This window comes from Camarhynchus parvulus, chromosome 4A, assembly GCF_901933205.1.
Source record: "Camarhynchus parvulus chromosome 4A, STF_HiC, whole genome shotgun sequence".
Lineage (NCBI taxonomy): Eukaryota > Metazoa > Chordata > Aves > Passeriformes > Thraupidae > Camarhynchus > Camarhynchus parvulus.
This window is the reverse complement of record NC_044600.1, coordinates 13741190-13757374: the sequence shown is the minus strand read 5'-3', so window position 1 is coordinate 13757374 and position 16185 is coordinate 13741190.

Here is a 16185-nt window from a genome sequence, read left to right as displayed (position 1 = left end):
TGAACAATTATATTCTGTGCTGTGCATCTGCAAAGGCCATACAATTTCTCTGTTTGCTTTTATTTTTTTGTTCCTTTAGGCTATGAAGGTTCTTATAAGTACAGGTTGCCCTGTAATATTAGTGTTTACCCACCAAATATGATGTCTATTTTGAGTCCAAACACCATGGACCCAAATTTTCCAAACCCATTTCCAGCACTGTTAAAGTGAAAAAAAATCAAACAACAGAGTTTGTGTCTTGTTGCACAGCTGCAAGTGACTAAACAGAAGTCAAACTGCAACCAGTTTGGGACCAATCTGACCTCCAAGTAATTCCATTTTGACAAATAGTCCATGTGGTTAATTTTCAATTATGTAGTTTATTTGCTTTTTATGTAATGCAATCATAGACATGCAGTGTATTTTTCAAATCTGAATAAATTATTTCAAATGAGACACTAAAATCCATGATTAATTACATTATAATGCTCAAATCAGATTCTACTTTGAGGCTGGTCAAAAGTACAGTTTCATTATAAGATTACAAACCTTTTAAAATTAAGTAGCAACAGGCATCCATCGATGCACAAGCTAACACTAATGCAGTTAAAGATGTATGATTATTAAACAATATCTTCAAAGGATTATACCTTGACCACAAAGCTCTATCTTGTTTTATATTCCATAGAACTGAACCTTAACCACAAGATGAACTTAGTTGGTTTGGCCTTTTTTTGATTCTTTTTTTGCAAAATAGGAAGTTTATTTTCCAGAATTTTATCCTTCAGTTTGAAGACTTGAACTTGCAAATATTTGGCTCATGTCTTCCTGTTGCGCTATCTTAACTTTTTCTTTCTCCTGTAGGTTTTAGTGATTAGTATGAGGAGATCCAAAATGAGCCAGGACATAATGAAATTCTGTTCTGGCTTCTTAACATTGTATCTGTCTATTATTGTTTCAGATGAAGACTTTAGTATTCTTTTTTAGGAATATTGAAAAAAGGCTTCCTGTTGTCGATAAGAAAATCAATGACATTCGTGTAGAGATGTCTCTTAATTTTCCTTTTGTCTTTCCAATAATACTTTAATATTAAGGTGATTAAATAATACTAGTGCAAATCTTGGTAAATTTTTTTTTTGCTTCATTTAATTATATGATACCTGATCTGAACAAAAGGCTTGTATTCTCTACAGGCAATGACTTTGAAATAACATTTACTATGAATCTCCAAGATGATGCAGTAGAATCTGGATTTGTTGCTCATACTTTACTATTGTAACTCATTTTTAAATAATTGAAAATGTGAGTGTGGCTATTACTATACTCCTTTATAAATTTTTAAGTTGTATATATCAAGAAATGTGTTAATGCAGGAGGCAACCAAAGAACAATTGAAAATAGCCACAATGTCAGAAATAAAAGTGTAGGAGTATTAAAAAATAATAATATTTTAAAAAATCTTTCCTAGATGGAGTGGAGTTGGGTGACTGGGCTGGAAACCCAGGGGTGGGATTAGTTGAATGAAGCCATAATTTGACTAAAGCAAGAAAGAAAAGACTCCTAGATTGAATTAAAAAGCTTTTCTTTTCTCTCTATAATCTTTTTAAGTTCTCAAGGAGTCTTCTGTGGTCTCCTACATTCAGTAATCTCTGGCTTTGCTCATCCAGTCTGTCACAGGTTATAAATGAGGTGCTGCTGGGTTATGGGATGGTGATGCTGGGTGTCCCCTCAATGAGATCCAGGGCTGGCAGGGCAAGATCACTGCAACGGGGAAGCCACAGAGGGTTGAAGACCCTGCAGAGTTTGTCATTTTGTCAACATCCTGTGCTCTATCCTAAACACCCCGGGCCATTCAGGGAAGCCCAGTGGTGTTCCTCCCTTTCTTACCTTGTTTCCAGGTAGGTTGAGATTGTTTAGAGAATTTCCTGTGCTCTGCTTATGTTACTGAGTACTTTCTAGTGCCTAGGACTGACTGAGGAGAAGTTGCAAAACTGTCTCATTCAGGTAAAATCATGCCTGCTCTTGAATGGTTTAGGAAGGCAGTGCAAGGGTCATTGGCTAATCTTATCCCCATTTCCCCCTAATAAAAGTGCCTGAGCAGTGATCTCTTGCTGTTGTGCCACTTGGACTGCATTAGGAATTTTAGCAAATGCTAACACTTTATTTTGTCTATTATTCATCAGATCCTGACAAAAATTATTACTGACTAGGTGAAGGGGATTAAAACCCTTTCAAACAAAATGAACTTTTAGGCAGTGTCCATGTGCTGTACTAACCTCCAGCTCCCTCAAATGACACAAAACATCATTTGGTACATCTGTGTTCCCTGTGTTCCATGCTGCAGTGGAATAGGCTGCTTTAACCCAAGGAGAAGACACATTACTGTGGCTGCTTTAGAACCTGCTTGTTTCACCTCACCCACAGGGCAGTCTTAGTTCTTTTATAGATACTTCTCTGACAATAAACACTGGGAGGTTACTTTGTTCTATGGCACAATTGTCCTTTCTTCTCCACCAAATTTCTTAAAGTAACAGCTTAGCTTAAAATTTTCACTAAAATGAAAATTTAGGGATATTCTAAAAAGACTTTCTGTTGTCTAAAGGTTTGCTAAATTTTATTTACTTCCTGTGAAGTTTTATTTACTTCCTATGAGATAAAGTCAGCAAAAGAGAGAATTTTTGGAGCTACCTAAAGAACTACTCTCTTAGAAGTGCAGTTCTGACCGAGGTAGAATGTTTTTTCTTGATATAATTATTGATTATTTCTCTCTCCCCAATTGGAAAAAGCAACTTGAAAGTTGAAAGACATGATATACTCTAGGAGCAAGAGGAAAAAACAAATACACAGCCTTAATTGATGTCCATCTAAAGAGCCCAGCTAGAGCACTTTGTTGTCTATATCCTGGATAGCTTTAAATTTAATATAACAAGATTTACAGGAATTGTCTTGCCTCCAATTTACCGAACATGTCACCCTTCCTAATGCATTTTTGATTCTTTTCAGATCCCTCCTCCTGATAGAGAAATCATATCTTGAACCTGTTTGGTCTTTATTTTTTTCTGAATTTCTCAACATTGACAGAGCTGGTGTAACCATATTATCTCTGTGGTTATGCTGTTGTGGGTTTTTGAAAACATGTAATAAATAAATGGGGAGCACATAGAAGTAAAGTTCCTGTTTCTCTGACTAGGGTTAATATTTTTATGCATGGACTAAAATTCAGACTTATAAACCAAGATGACTGCTGTTCAAAAAACAAACCAAAACCAAGATTAGTCAAGTTAAAAAAAAGAAATGGGGCAAAGTGTCTGAATTCAGAAGCATCTGCTGCTACCTGAACATATTTATTCTTGATGGTATGTTAGATTTTTTTTTTTTAATCAGAACATTTAAAGGCAGTTTTCACTGAGTATGAGTAGGAGGATGTGGCCTAATGACCTGAAGGCAGAAAGTCTTCTCTCGAGCTTTTTTGTTTTTTACATCTGAGGTTTTTTTCCTAAGGTAAAGATTTGGGGTGATTATTCTTTTTCTCCTTTTGAATTTAAAGACTCTGGGATGCATTTAGAGGATATACAGCTGTTAAGTGAGTGTAACAAACTTTTGAAACATAAAGAAAGTAAGTAAAGGAATAAGAGAAGGAAAGGAGGAGGAAAAATAAGACCTCACAGAAAAACGATCCAGGTTTAGGAAGACGTCTCACTTAGAGGATTTCCTTAAAATCCTTCCTAGGTTTTATAGATCTTTGAATGTCCTTGAAAAACCCAGCCTTCAGTGACTGAGGAATATTGAAGACAGTAATCAAGGAGGAAAAACACTTGCCAGGAGCCACTTTCTCTGTACCTAGGCAAAGGTGCCAATGTGTATGTCCTGCCTCAAGATACCTCATTGACTATATGGAGAACAGAGAGGGATTTTGGCTTGCATGATCTTTAGTAATCTGAGTAGATCAAGATACTGAAACACTGTCCAGATTGTCAGTGTAAGATCTGCTCCCAGGTTTCTCCATCTTTATGGCTCTGGTTATCCCAGCTGGCACAAAAACCCCAAAATCACATAGAAGCTAATGATGTAGGCAGATACTTGAGTTAACTTTCCCCAGTGCTCAGTGGGGTTTTGGGGCATTTTTTGTGCCTATCAAAAAGGTCTTTCTCATACAGTCAAACTTCTTTTTTTTTTTTTTTTGAGGGCTGGGGATGTTGTGGTTGGGTATGTTTTTTGCCTTTGGCTTATCAAAGAGATGTACTGAAATCGGGATTGCTGAGGAAATTGCCATCCCCTGAAGGTGAGGTGTGAATCACTAGGACTGCATGGAAGGTACTGAAGTGATCCTGAGCACATGTATTTTATTGGTCTGGGTGAGGATCTCATCATTACAGAGGCACTGTTTTGAACCTAATTTCATGTTCAAAGCTGGCTGGGTGGTTTTCAGTGACCTCGTATTTCATCAGAGAGCAAGTTTCAGCAATCATTTGCACATTGGGAGAACGATCATTGTGTCTCATTTGGCACATAATCTTTTATCCTTTCCGTTGTATACCTGCTGAGTGCACTGAATAAACCTAAAAGCAATTTAATAGCTATTCATGATGTGATGTCAAGCAGGCCTCAGGGAAAAAGGCTTCTATTTTCCCAGCTAACCAACTTGCCATCGTGCCACTTTGCAGCAGACGTACAATGTGTCACGTCACATTTCCAAACCCTGGGTGGCAGATCTAGCTGTGCTCCTCCTACGGTCTAGTCAGCCCTCCTTGTCTGAATCCACATTGCATTAGGTATGATAGCTCTGATGGGCCATTTCACAAAAAGTAATTTTCTTCCAGCTGCAATAACAAATTCGTAGGTCTGTGGTAATCATCTACAGAACTTGAGATAACAATACCCCCCACCTGAACAAATTATCCAGCCTTCAAACCTTTACCTGTAACAAAAAACTCAGGTTGTGGCTTTTTTAGACCTGGTGTGTTGAGGTGTAAGGGGATTCTACACAGCCCAACTCCTTTGAAAGCATCACAGAAAGAGCACTTTGTCAGCTGGTTTACAGTAAAGAGCATTCCATTAAAAATGGAGGTGTACATACCTATGTCTTTGTGAAGAATAATGTACTACAAAATGAATGGTGGCCTGGAACAACTGTTGTTCTGGTACATGATTGAAAAGACAGATGACTGAACTGGGTTGTTCTTGCTGATCAGCCCCCTGTTCCAATATATATTCATTCTATGGTTGCATTCAGACCAGAAATTGAAAAAGGTTTTGTAACAGACCAGTGATGGACTTGAAAATTGGAGTTCCATTGTATTTTTCTAGGTCATACAAGGAACGTGGCTAATGAACCTGGGACTCACTTGCATTTATTGGAAGGTCGCTGCAAAATTGAGTCTCCTGAACTGACAAGGTGGTAGCCCATTTTGAGAGACAAACTATTTTTCATTCCTTGAGTATGCATTAGACTACCATTAATCATGATAAAATCTTTATGTATTAATGGAGCTGTGCTGCGTAATTTTGAAAGATTTTCAATTTATTCTAATATTCAACATCCACCATAAAGTATCTAAGCTAATGTTAGTGACTTCTGTACACAGAAGTTTCAGAATTATTTCTGCTTTGATTAAAAAATAAGCTCTCTTTTTACAAAGATAAAACAAAATGCTGCTTATTATTTTAGGAAAAAACTATAGACAGAAGTATGAATAATATACCACTGAAAGATTGGAATAACTCAGTACAGCCAAATGAACTTTATATGGATAGTAGTTTTCCATTTCCTTCTAACTAGGAATTTTTTCATTCTCAATACCCTGGACTGTTTGTTTTTTCGGTTTTTTTAATTTTTTACAACTTTGAAACATTCTCTAGATAACTGCAAAGGTTGCAGATTAAATGCTTCTAATTAAAAAAAAAATTAAACAGCCTTCTGAGGGAGGTAAGATCTACCTCCTATGTTTTTTGCTATTAAAAGGTCAGAATTTAACCACATATCTTGCAGTAGATTATCAGGTGTGTTTCTGTTCTTTTGTATGTTAATTTCTTTTGAATACGTAGTCAAATAGTGTTGTCATAGGATGCCACAGTGTGGTAGCTGCTGGTAAATGCTGTAGGTTTAACAATAAAGTTTTGAAATGTGTTTTAATGTGTTTATTTGTTGTCTTGAATTTTTGAATATTACTGTCCTTTTCCCAAAATAGATCTTTTTTTTCTTTTGTTTTCTGAGAGTGAATTTTAAGACTTTTCATCATGCTTATTTGGGTTTTTTTTTCCTAATATTGCTAGGCTGCCTTTCCGTGGTCCTCATAATGTGTTATTTACAGACAGAAGTTGAGCATAAAATGCTGCTATTAGGTGAGAGTGCAGAGTTCAGCTATATACTAAAACAGACTCTCTCCCACACCAGGTGTCACTCCGAAATGGATTATAGATTGCAATTCCCTAATTAATTTTTTTTCAGTCTGAGTGCTGTTTAAGCAATCAATAAGGAGCCTGTTGTAGGCACAGTGGATCTCACAGTGCTTAAGGAGCAGTTGAGGTACAGAAGGGACAGCTACATCAGACACTCTGCACCTGCTTTATTAGGAACATTATACAAATATATCACTGTAGTGGGAATTTAAAACTGCAAAAGTTACAGAGCAAGTAACTAGCAAGGAGCTTGCACGAGTCTGGGATCTCCTTGTCTTTGTTTCCCCAAAAAGATTTTCTGCTGTGGTTATATTGATGCTGATACTAATTTTTTTTCTGTTGCAGAAAGATTTAAAAAAAACATAAGGGCAAGAAAAACCAAAGTAAGAAGGGTCTTTATATCCTTCTGGTTGATAGGGGTTTAGGATATAGTTATTTTATTTATTAGCCTGTCAATCTGTTTTCTGTGTTTAGAACTCCTTACTTTCTGGCTGTGGTCCATCACCCTGACTGATCACTTTGATCTCAGGACATGGGTAGTGGAGAGAAATGAAACAGTGCTTTGTCAAGAGAATCATCTCCTGCTTCTTCAGGAGATGGAAAGCATGTGATAGGCTGTGACTCAAGTGCTGCAGATGAGAATGGCACTATCTCCACCAGAACTGATGATGATAAGTCAGATTTATCCTTTCTTTTATTGCTCCTCTGAAGCTGGTAGTAATAGACTTTGAAAGAGCCTTTTTCATTCCCGGAGGCTCTGGCAGGACAATAGAAACCAAATTCTGCTCTGCCTGTTAGGTATGAGTTTGGGGCAGAGATGAGTCCTGACTGCTGCAGAGCCTCTGTACCTGGGACAGCACATTAATGTGTGAACAAGAGGTTTTATTGCTCTCTGCAAGCAGAACTACTTCCCTTCCAATGAAACAACTTCAGAGACTCTGCTTGAATTAAATCTTGATATGAAACTCTACTAACTGCTTTGTTTGTTTGACTAAGATCTCACAGGGAGTTTCACCAAGGCAGACCTGTTCTGTTGCCCCCAAGATTTTAAGTCTAGTCCAAAATGTTGCCTACCTTGTGGGGTTTTTGTGAGTTTGGCTTTTTGTGGAGGGTTTTTGTTGTAGGCTTTTTCCCCCTCGTTTTCTTTCTTTTGCTTCCTACACAGCTTGTCAGTGTTTTGCAAGGAGCAAGACAAAAGAGTGGAAGAATAAACTGAATGTCTTCTCAGCACAATAAAAGTGAGTGACAGCCACTGACTGAGAATTAGAACTAAAAATATTCCTCTCTATTCTGAAGGTGAATCTTTGAGATAAGAGTAATTTTGCTAATAAAAACCCCCTGATGTCTCATTTCAATAGACTTAATGCTGCACATTCTGGCAGGAGTTCCCACTCCCATGTAGGTTTTGGTGTTGCTTAGAAAAAACCATCAAGCATAGTTGAACATTTGTGAGCAAAATAGTTCTGCCAGTTCAGTCTCTTTTTTTTTTTTTTTTTTTGGCATTGCTTCAGATAAGTTGGTAATACATGGTAGAAGTGAGCAACTATTTTAACAGACCAAAACGTGGTGTTTGGCTCTCTTCACACTGAATAGCTTGTTCTACTGACTTACAACTGGGACAACTGACCCACCAGTAGCCACATTCAAAGATGAACATCAGTGCCTCCTCTGGAATATGGCAGTTCTGAGGACAGGTATGCAGAGGGAGCTGTATGACAAGAGAGACACTCACAATTCTAGGGTCCACCTGTTAATTTGAATAAACTTAGCCATGATCTCCAGGGACTTGTTTATTTGTTATTCTCCTTTTATTTCCCACCCAAAAAAAGTCCTTCAGGAGCCACTACAGTGGTTTTTATTTTCCTTTTTGTCCCAGGAAACTTTAATTTGATGCAAGAGATAGAAAAGTTGAGAAGAAATATCTTTGGAAAACAAAAGGGGAATAGTAATTAAGGGCAAATTTCCAAGAAGTGATGCAGTTACAAAAGAAAATGTGACAGCTGCTTGTGCTGGGATGTGCACAGCTGAGAGAAGTGGTGTGATTGCTTTCAGGAGCTTGGTGGGGTTTTTTTGGTTTTTTTGTTTGGTTTTTTTTTGTTTGTTTTGTTTTTTGGTTTGGTTTTTTTTTTTTTTTTTGTTGCTGTTGTTTTTTTGGTTTTGGTTGGTTTTGGTTTTTTTTGTTGTTTGTTTTTGGTTGGGTTTTTTTTGTGCTATTCAGTGCATAAATACTTTTCTGTGAGGGAAAAAGAAATGTTGTGGGTTGGAGGCTCTTCAGAACCTAATTCTGTTTATAGAGACTGTTCTTGATCTGAGATACAGGAAGTCTTAGGCTAGACCAAATGTAAGCACAAGGTCAAAGGGCCTGATTATAGAACAAAAGTGAAAGTTCTTTGAACTTCAATGATGTTGGCTGCCCCTTCTCAAGCCAGGCAGAGCTCTGCATGCTTTAGAAGAAAGAATCAGCCCCAGCTCTGTAGTACACAAATTGTACCATGAATATTTTTTCCCATTCACTGAGCCCCATCCCCTCGTATTCTGTAAAGAAAACACATTGTGCTTCCACAGCTTTCTTTGAGAAAATGAACACCCTTAGACTTTTGATTATCAATTCCCAGGTGAATATCAAGGAGAAAAGAAAATAAGTCTAAAATGCCTGCACAAATGTAATGTGTCTAAGATGTGCTGCCAGGCACACTTCCATTGTTGAAGCTGTCTATTGTTAGCAGTTGTTTAATCACTTTTCAAGTTTTAGTTTATTGGGTTTTTTGTGATGGATGGGCAAATGGTAAAGATACCAACTGGGAAGAGGATAAATTTCCAGAAGAGCTGAAACATTTTTTTTTTAAATATCTTAAAAAAACTAATTTATTTTATTATTTAGGAACATAAATGAGAGAGAAATCCTAGGAACATTATTTATGTAAGACACTTTCCATCAAGAAAAAGAACAATATACAGTGACAATCTTCCAAACTAATTATATTTCAATTTGTCCCTTGAACCCTTAAAGACCCATATTTTATTTTGCTGTTGTATAAGATTTCAGCTGTAACTCTTAGCAGTGTGATTGTGATAAAATATAACAGGATGTGCTTACTGACTTCATGCAGATACCTGGATTTTCTAGCCTTAATAAGGTCTCAGGAGACTGCTTTTTCAAGGTAAAGCATTCTCATGTATGACTTTTCAATTAATTTTTTTTATTGTACCAAGTTTACAGGACTTTGTCTCACATAATCTTCTAAATGGTCTCATGTTTATTGCAGCAACAGAATGCTCTCAGTGATAAATGAGGCAAGCATTTTCCTGTCACTTATTCTAATTGTCTTATGCTCAAAAGGCACATGGGAACACATTTTATAACTTGCCTTTGATTATCTGTTTTGGATCTTTTCACCTGGATAAGTAAGCTGCTGAAAAATGTCATACAATTATTAAATTACTCATAGTTTGAATTTTTTAGAAGGTCTTGATGCTAGATGGATTTGGAGTGACTGATAATGACTAATTTGCTTTTAAAATATTCCTAATAAAATATATATGTACAGAGAGAGAGAGAGGGGGAGATACAAACCTTGCCAGCAAAAAACAGAAATATGCAGAGCTCCCTAAAAATCTCGATGGGGGGATCATAAAATCCTATTTTAAAATAAGCACATATATATAGTGGAGCTGTTCAGAACACAAGGCAAATTGTATCTGTGTCTGCATGAGCTGTTCCATGCTGTGCTCAGCAAATATAAGTATCACAACCCAGAGCTATCTCAAACACCAGCAGCTAAGATAAATTAAAAAAAAATCACCAGTTTCATTCATGAATATTGAAAATGAGGTTTGAATTCTGAATTACGGATGAAAATGTTCTGCAAAATATATTGGGGTTTAAATAACTTTTATAACACTCAAATTTGCTTTAATACTTTGCTACTCCTTAACAAAGAATCACATTTTTAAAATGTTATCAATTTACATTCGAGGAGCTCTGCTCAGAGCAATAATGTCAGGAAGATGATATATGAACTGAGAGTAGACCTCATGATAGAGTTTTAAAAATTTCTTTTACTAAAGCATCTGTTCTGGAGGAACTGTAATAGATTTTACTGTGGCTGAAGTTCTCTTTCTATCCAAGGTGACAGAAATCTGTAGCTGTTTTTAATGAGGACCAAAATGTTATCTCAAGAACATTTAGAGGTAATTTTACTAAAATATCTTTTGCTTGGAATTAAAAGAAATGTTCCTTCACTTGCAAACTCTGGTAACCTCTTAGCCCTGTCCTGTTGGTGCATCTCAGCTGAGAAGAGTCTGAGAACAGGTGGAGAATGCACTGAAATGGGCAAAGCTGCTGCCAGCCCCATATGGCACAGCAGTGAATAGAGGTCCCTCCTTCTGGAGGCTGTGCAAAGTGGCACTCTCCAGCCTCTGAGATGAAGTCTGGGATAATTTGCCATCACATCAGATGTATTTATTCTGTGATCATAGTTTTTTGTGTGTGAAATGGAATTTGCTGTACTTCTAAGTTCAGTTTGAAGATATTAATCCAGCAATTGCCCTGTTTCTGGGGGTTTCAGTAGAATGACGAGGGATGTTTTGAGCAAGAAAAAAGGAGTAGATTCTCTTTAGGTTTTAGTGAACTCTTTCTAATGAAATGAGAGATCCTGTCGGCAAGGGAGGTGAGCAATCATGTATGTTTTCTCCATGGACAAGGCATCAGGCAACAGCAAAAGAGAGTCTGCAAAGGAAGATGAGCCAGGAGCCAAGGGCAGCACCAAGAGGGGCAGAGCAGAGCCATCAGCCAACAGGGATACAGCTCAGAGATCCAAAAGTCCATCTGGATTCAGGCCAAGAAGCTAAAGAGAGGTGGGGAGGTGCCTCCACCTGAGCATGATCAGGGCATGGCTGAGGAGAAAGGGGGGTTCCTGAGGTGCTGCAGGGAGGTTTGCGCTTCTTATTGCTCTGACAATTCCACTCAGCTGAGCTGACACAACTGCTGTTCTGGAGGGGGCTTTGGGCTGCTGATCTGGGGTGGGATGGATGAGAATGCAGGGGCTCACATGGAAGGGGGTTACAGGTTCTTCAGGGTGGTCAGTCTGCTGGTCAACTCCTGACACCAGCAATGTGTGTCACACCCTTGCCTTATTGGCTGTAGCTCCATTAGTGAAAATTAGTTAATTAGCTGAGCTGTTAATGTATACTCATCTGTTAACATTGTGGTTCTTACAGCTTGCTGCAGGTCTGCTTCTTCAGAGCACTGGGGCCCTATTAAAAATAAAAAGGTACCTGTCAAAAATCACAAAAACTGTTTAACTGTATTTTGATGGATAATGAAAAAAAATTATGCACTGTTTGTTTGAATTTGAAAATCCTAAGGATTTTCTGATGAGGAGGTTTCTAAAAATGGTTTGTGAAGGTTGAGGTATAGGAATGCCAGTCTTAAAAAAAAAAATCAAGGTGAAGCTGTACCTCTACAAGGGGATACAGTCCAGGTTAGTAAATGAGGTGGGTTAAATGCAAAAGACTGACAAGTCTCCCAATCATTAAATAGTGTCAGCTCCCCAAGGTGCAGGAGTCCTCTTTGGAATCCCTATTTTCATGCAGTGTAATAATGTCTTTAATAACATACCAAAAATGGATGTACTTTTCAATCTTGGCCAGAATTGGAAAAAAAATCTGACCTTTCTCTGATTAGATTTTTTGGGGTTTACTGTTTTGTTCATGCTACTATTTAATTTTTTTGTTGTAGACTGAAAAAAGTGGGGGAATAGTTAAATATTTATAATGTGTTCAGTCATTGGGTAATAACTGTGCTCAGTCTCTATTTTGCTATAAAAGTGATAAATACAACTATCTAATAGTTGTATTTAATAGTTTTGTATTTTTGCATTTAATAGTTTTGTTTTAATAGTTGTATTTAATAGTTGTATCTAAAGTTTTAAGTGGATGACAATAGAAATATTTCACATGAGCCTTGCCAGAAATTTCTATTTTGGCATACAAATCTAAGTCAATCAGATTTGCAGGAGACATCTGTGAGAAGCTAATTTTCAGCAGGTTGCTTTTAATCAGTCTGAGTATTTCCTTGACCACATCAGACTTCTGTAGGCACTGAAGGAGAATGGCTTCTAGCAAGTGGTGCAGCACATAGCCTTGTAAAGTTCTGGTGCCATTGAAATAATTTATTGGGTTTTTTTTACAGCTTAAATGACTGCAAGTAATAATAAGACTAACTTTAATACCTCTTAAAACCATTGAGTTTAGCACTGAATGTAGTGAGCACTGGATGTAGTATCTTATTTTAGCACTGGATGTAGTATCTTATTTTATTAACAGAAAAGATTCAGAAATTAGGCAGTCCTAATGAAAATAATACTCCTTGGGTTTTGCTTTTGTGGTGTAGGTATTGCTATTTACTATTCAATTTTTTACATTTTAGAGTAAAAAATAAAAAAGATAAATATGTCGAAGAGTATTTTGTTTTATCTGTGTAGTTAGTGAGCACTAACAATCACTACAGATACTACTTGAATCTGCTGTGCTGTGCACTGTATGTATGTCCTTTGCCATCTTGGGTCCTGTGGGACAATCATTCCAAAATTGAAATAATGGAGTACAATAGCCATTTGGTATGTTCAGTTTTGATACAGCCACAGGATGTCACTGATTTTTCCCAAAATACAAGTTTCATCTGATACGTAATCAGATAATCAGAAAATTACATTCTGGGAACTCTGTTTTTGAGAAATGTTTGATTCTTCCTGGTTTTTTCCCTTCCAAGTAAAGATGCACATTTGGCCTCTTGCTGGAGCACTTGGGGGGACTTTGTCTTGGACCACATGAGTGCATTGAGCAGCATCTACAGAATCTCTGCTCAAAAACAAGGCCAGCAAGGTGACATGGCAGCCTGGTGTCCCTGTGATCACCAACTAGCCTCAGAAAAAGGACAGCAAAGCTGGCTCGCCAGCTTGAGTTAAGTGCAGTGTAAGAAAGGTTCACCCACTCTTTACAGAGCCTGAAGATATTAGGGGTAATACCAAGTGTGACAGAGAAATTCCATTGCAGCCAGTTAGACTGTTTCCCTTTTTAAAACATCCAAAGATGCGCCAGATTATAGCCCAAATTTAGCCAATAAACTCTCTGGTCAAAGACATTTCTATCTCACTCTGTGATGGTACAGCTCATAGCATGATATGATCTTGGTTTAGGCTCTGTCCATGTCTGTCAGACAAATAATGAAGTTTTCTTCTGGAGATATTCAGATTACTCCTGAATGTAAATCATAGGCTAGTCCACATGAAATAGGTCTCCAAGTGACTCAATTTGCCCATTATTCTACTTTAAAATAGAAGAGGAAGATAGAAAGGACATAAATTTTGGTACTAATACTTCAAGTTCTCTCTAACAGTGTCTAATAAAACCTCATAATTGTAAGTATTGTTCAATATTTCCAAACTAAAATTTACAGTGAAAGGCAGAGGGAGGAACATTTATGTTTCTTTCTCTTTTTCTTCTGAAATAATACCTTGTTAACTATAAGGAGAAGCTGCAAAATGAAGTGATTGTGTTATTTCATTAACCTTTGGTTGTTGCCAATTTTGCCTTAATGGCAATATGTAAATTTTCCCTCAATTTGGATGTCATTCTGCTGGCATATGGAATATTGTTCATAGGATTCTTCCTGGGTCAGTAGATGTTTCTTCTGTCAGTGGTATTTGCGAAAGCAGAATCTTACTGCCAATAAAAAGTGTGCTGTAACATCTTTAATATGCAAACATATGTTCATCTTGAAACTGCCCTTGTTGCTAATAGCTGCAAGCTGACATCTGCTTCTGTTAGTGAGCCTTGTCTAGGTCTCCAATAGCTATTTGAAGAGAAAAGCCTGTGCTGAATTGCAGAGTCCAAACTATGAAGGGATTTCAGCTCTACTGAACAAAATATTATATTAATTTGTTATAGATTATATATATCATATATTAAGAAAATATTTTTTCAAAATATGAAATATTTCTGGGACTAACTGGAGTAGCTTGAACCAGTCTTGCAACATGATAGACTAGGGAGCACTTTCCAAATTCATTGTGCAGGTGGTTCAGTTAAACATGATTAGTCAGTTTAATAACTGGATTACCCAATAATTTGCTTTCCTAGCGTGTCAGCGTTGTGTACAGCTGTATCTCATTTGCTGCACTCACATAAATATTAGTTAATTTCTAGGGGCAGCCAGAGTGAAGCCGTCAATTCACAGATATCCTTGCTGGCAGCTCTGTCACTATAACTCCAGAGCCATTGGCTCCAAAGCCTTTCCCACACTGCTTTCTCAGTCATGCAGTGCCTCAAAAGCCTGAATTAAAGTACAGTACAGCATAATAGACCAGACAAAAGCTTTCTGTTCTGCCTTTAAGGAACACCATTTTACTCTTCAACCTGCACAGTTGAGGAAGAGGCAGGGTACAGAAAGGAGGAGAAGCGACAAAGTAAGGACGATATAAAGGGTGTCTGTCTGGTAATGGACAATAGTACTTCTCGTTTCCTTTAACATCTGCTGCTGCAGAAGTTCAGGCTAGAAATGCTGGTATGGGGGTATATTTTGGATTTGTGCTGAAAATCACTTTATTATTAAAGGGATGTTCTTGTGATATCTGAGCAGCACTTACACAAAGCCTTTTCTGCTCCTCGCCCCACACACTGGGGGGGAGCAGGCTGGAGGTGCACAAGGATCTGGGGAGGGGCACACACCTGACCCCAAGTGACCCAGGGGATTTCCCAGACCATAGGGTATCATGTTTAACAAGAAAGAAACCTGGGCAATAAGGAGTGAAGGGGGAACATTTGGAGTGATTGTGTTTGGCATTTCCCAAGACACACTGGGCAGGATGGAGCCCAGCTTTCCTGGAGGATGGGTGAGCACCTGTCCCCTCATAGGAAATGGGGAAGGGATTCCTTGTTTTGCTTTGCTTGTGCACAAGGTTCTTCCTTTACCTGTTAAACTGACTTTATCTCAACCCATGATTTTTGTCACTTCACCCTTCTGGTTCTGTTCCCCATCCCACTGCAGGAGGTGTGTACCCTACAGGGGTTAACCTCTGGCATTACCTTAGGACAGGGAGGATTTTCCCTATTCATATTTCAGAGGCTTTTTTTCAGTATCAGCATTTCAGCTACTGTCTGATAATACTGCTGTGACATCAGAGAAAAAAGGTTCTGTCAACAGTTCCATTTAAAATTTTATTTTTTACACTTGTGAAGGAGTGCTGATAGTAACTCACCTCTTATCTATATTAAACTATTTAAAAGGTGTCTCTGTGGGTCTCATCTGCAAGCTGATGAATCTGAAATTTGTAGCAGCAATGCTGGGAAGAGCTGGCTGTTCCTGACACTGAGCTGCATATTTTCTGTTTGCAGATCCAAATTCCTGCAGTTTCAAGAGTATTTGTTGTTAAATGACATCTACTGACCTCGAGGCCATTAAGGCTGCACGTCCTGAAGTGGAGCATGGCTGAGGGGCAGGGTTTGCTATCCTGTGCTAGGACACAGCCTTTCGGAAGAAATAGATTATTTGGGTGAAGAAGAGACAAGATGATAAATGGACCAAGTATTAATTAGCAGTTAATTACTCCAGAGGGAGGACAGACAGCTTGAAAGCAATTTGTAGGCTCAGTCTGGGAAATGGTTTCCCCTCAGAAGAGCTCCAAAGGAGAGCTGTGGCCTTGGAGAGGAGGAGGTGGGCAAGCTGCTCAGCTGGGCATGACACTCTCTGAAGCTGAACTGCAGCTCAGGAAATGTTTTCCCTGCATCTGACTCATTTGTTACATC